Below are 4,558 nucleotides of genomic sequence, written 5' to 3'. Positions count from 1 at the left end.
CAGTACTTTAATACCCCTACTGGTTGAGGTTTCCACTTGCATGCATTCATTAAATTCATTGTTTTGAAAGGTTTGGGATATTATTTATAGTGTTGGAATGAAATGTTAAAAACTGTATACGTGGCATAATAAGTGGTCTCATAAAAAGGTCGGAGTCCCTTTGCGCAGTGCTTTTAAGGTAAGAAAACAAAAGTTTTGAGTCCCAGTCACGAAAGGCTTTTCTGGCGTGTAGGTTGTGCAGCTAATGTAATGGTATAAAGTGAAATTGAACATGTTACATAAAGATGGCAAATGTCAAGAAAATTGTAAAAGTATTACCCAAAGCTATTGCATTCGTCTTTAATGATGCAGTGGAATTCATTATCATCATGGATAATAATCAGATAAATTAGCATTAAGAGCTAATGCCTTGTCAGCTTACTTTAGATAAATCCATCCAGTGTGTTACAAACAGCTCTATATTGCACACACCTCCCCCAGTCTCTAACTTCCTCCCCCCTCCCTCTCTCCCCTCTTACAGCTCACTGAACTGAGTGAAATGTCTTTCCGACTAAATGATTTTTTTTTTGCACGGTGGGAACGTTGCCATGGAGACAGCAGTACCCCCCCCCACCCCTCCTTCCACTTTTCTCTCTCAACAGTCTACAGCATTAAAGCTGTGCTAACTGGTGTGTTGTCACGTGTGTGTGTGCACGTGTGTGTGTGTGTGTGTGTGTGTGTGTGTTTCGCTCTTGTTGAACTGTTAACACTGTCAGTATGCTGCAGGTGCCCCATGATGAGTGTGTCTATATACAGAGCTATCCTCCTCCACTTCCAGTCTCCACTTCTACACACATCCCGCATGCAGCTATCCCCTCTCTTCTTCAGGTTTTCCCATTTGTGTCCTCCTCCTCCTCCTCCACTCTGGCATTCTCCCGCTCTTCATCCTCCTTCATTTGCTTAATCCTCTCCTACTCCTCCTTCTCTGTCATTCCCCTGCACATCTGAGCTCGGTCTTCCTCCTCTCTCTCTGCTGCTGAAGCCCTGGTGTTGCAGATTGCTACTGGTGTGCATCTTCGCTTTATCGAGAGATAATAACCACATGACAAATAATATGAATGTTTTAAAAATAAAAGGAGACAACAAAGAAGTAGGGCAGATGGAGCAAAAGCACACAGGGCAGGCAGCCGTGCTCCATTTTGCATTTAGGGAAATGCGGCCACAATAAAGAATTCATGACAAAGTGGCTAAATAATTACACACAACTTACAGTAATGCACAGCAGAAAGTCAGAGAGCTTGGTGATAAAAAAAAGTTGGGTTCAGGCTGCTTCTGTCCAGGAAGAGTGTCTTACCTCCCATGCCTGAGTCAAATATAGACTGTGTACATCTGAAATGCCCAGGGCCTTGCATACTATATATATATATATATAGCACACTGCCTGGTGTGTGACAGTAGCTTCACCACCTTTCCTGCCTCCCCACCCGGTGGATTAAAAGAAGTCAGAAACACGAAGTTGGATGATACATATCCTTTATTTCCGTTATCATTGCTTCAGCCACACTGTTACTTACACATTCATTAATATCCTGCGACCTGGTACAGCTGTCCTGACTCAAACAATCACCCTGACTGAACCCCTCACTCAAATTCTCAGCTTTAACCAATAAAAAAATTAAACCTCTTGAATAAATTTTATATATAAAAAACAATTGAAAATCAAAAAGAATACCAATTTGAGATAAATACAGCATAAACAAAATTATTTCATCATCATTGTTTTTGACCACAGAGATAAACAATTGCTAGGTCTCCATTTAGTCGTCATTAGTAGTATTAGTATCAAGTTCATTGTCAGATTTTGCTTAAAGCATCACTTATATAATTTTCCATTGCATCAAGTTGACATCATTCATGTTAATATAAGCATGCAAACATGTTTTCCCATGACCATTCAGAACTGCACTAACACGAGAAGACAGCGAGAGAGAATAGAGAGGACGGAAGGGGGGGTGTCATACACAGAAAGAAAGAGGGTAAGATGGAGGGATGTGAGATAGCAGAGGGAGCTGGAAGGTGGGGTGGGGGGAGGAGAGTTAAAAAAATAGAGGGAGAAATGGATAGGTGTGAGGGGGAGGTAGAGGAAGGTAAGGATGGCTGGAGGAAAGAATGAGTAATCAGACAGTAATCAGATGGACAAAAACAGAAAGAGAGGGAGGTGGCGGACAGAGGGAGGAAGAGAATAAAGGGATGTGCTGGTTCCACTGTGAGTTTTTTAATCTATCACCAGGCAGTAACACAAGGGCTAAATAGGGTAGAAACAAGCAGAGAGATGGAGAGGCTGGGAAAGAGAGACTTATTGGGCCTCGAGACCAATGGATCAATACCATATCTCAACCATATATCATACTTAGTCAAGCTGATCAATAATCCCCCAGCTGACAAACCACATAGAATACCTGCAGGTATGATGTGGAATGTGTCACCCCCGTATACCTGATCAAGCACACCGGTAATTCTCACTGCACCTGCACGAACAAAAGGTAAATATAAAGAAACTAGATCCCTACCCTGAAACATGCACACACTCCAACATAGACGTGTGTGTGCGAGAGGATGAGAAAGAAATGGCAATGATAGCAATACAAGTAGCTGTAGTGAGGTGTTGTACTGTTGTTTTACTGAGGTTACAGTAGTAGTCGTAGTAGCGGTGACAGACATGGCTTTATAAGTCTGTATCGGTTTACACAGGAAGTGCACAGGCGCTTGTTTTCTCACAACACCTCCTCTCTGTTGCCTTGCTTTAAGGGGGATCTAAATTTGTCATGATCTGTAGGCCGTACAAAATAAGCCTCAAATGTTTGTTTGTTTTTTCCTTCATTTTTTTTTCACGTTCCTTTCTTGTAAATTTAATCAAAACACACCCAACAATTAAATTTTCAATCACTGTGCCATCTTTTTTTTTTCCCCTTGGACATACAGTACACAAATTACTGAAAGAAGTACACGATCAACACAGTTACTTACATCAGGCAAGGGTTAGAGAGGAGAGGAGGGTTGAATGATTGGCAGCTGATTTCAGAGACGACATAGACAATACAAACTAATGTCTATGAAAGACAGTGTTGTCCCCACCTAGTGCAATGAGGCACGTATAGTACACACACACATTCTCACACACACACACACACACAAAATGGCTCCTTGTTAAGACACGGGACAGAAGACACGTTTGGCCCAGAGACAAGCATTTCTGTGTCTGTGGATGCCGGGATTTGGGAAGTGAGGGAGGCGAAGAGTGAAAAGGGATGAGGTAGGGAGTAAGCACGGAAACGTGTCACACACACAAGGTCACAGTGACACACAGACATACAGACACACAGACACACACACACACACACAGACGCGCACAAATACAAAACAAACACGCCCACAAACACGGAAACACACACTAATAAAAGCAACACAGACGTGTGTGTCCTTCTAAAGTCTTGTCAGGGACATGATGTGGACTTGAAGATAATCATTTTCTCAGTTGAAGCTGGACGATGACTTCTTGAGAAAAGAAAAAAAAGTTCTGGAATGATAGAAAAATAAAATAGAGTGGTGATATCCTTTCCTGTGGGATACATCCTCTGGCGAATGCACTCCAAACAGATGCTGGTCCGATCCTAAACGCAGGTTTCATTCAACCTGTGTAGTCCTACATTAGGAAAAGTCTGCTGGTTTAGCCAGAAAGCCAGTCTCTCGGAAGATCACACCATCACATCCTCAGTGGACTGTTAAAATGGCATGAATAAACTCCTTTCCTGATTCCTGGTTATATGTGTACTGTATCACACAAACAACAGAGCAAAAATAATCAAAGAAATATTGATACTGATGAGCACCATGAGAATGGTGACAAAAAGCATGAGGAAAAGGACACATTTCAAGGTTGCGTAACATGCTTAAACCAATTAGTCTGTCCTCCTTTATTGCTCCTCTGACATCAATAAAGACCACTGGACGCTTTGTCGTCTTTCCTCTGGGGAAAATAAGCGAGTTAAGTCTGAAACAAGAGGATGCGAAGCCTGGAGAAGGCATCCAAAATGTTTTGTCCTACTATGTACTACGTGAGATGTTTTCCCATACAGTACGGCATATACTGTACACCAATATTGCAAAGAAAAATATCGACATAGTGATTTTCTTCTTTTATAGTCTGTACAAGGGCATGAACCTTTGGTCCTGGTTGAAATGACCATTCTAGGATGGCTTTCTTTTTTTTCTTTTTTTTTTCTTTTCAAGAGAGAAAAGTTTGTCACATCACACTCCTCGTAGATGAAATACTACACTAATCTGATGCACACATTAACTACGCACATACTACAAACTCTGTGTGTATTTGTGTGTGTGTGTGTGTGTGTGTGTGTGTGTGTGTGTGTGTTGTGTGTTCATTCCCTTGCTAGATCACAAATTTACAGCCAAACTCAGTCCTACGGTACCATTTAGTGTCTGCATGTGTTTGTAAATGTGGAGTTTGATGCTCAAAGTGTAGGATGTGATGGATGTTATTTCCCCGGCTTCAGCACAGGAC

The sequence above is a fragment of the Perca flavescens genome, chromosome 15 (assembly GCF_004354835.1).
Source record: "Perca flavescens isolate YP-PL-M2 chromosome 15, PFLA_1.0, whole genome shotgun sequence".
Taxonomy (NCBI): Eukaryota; Metazoa; Chordata; class Actinopteri; order Perciformes; family Percidae; genus Perca; species Perca flavescens.
Note: the sequence above shows the minus strand (reverse complement) of the source record.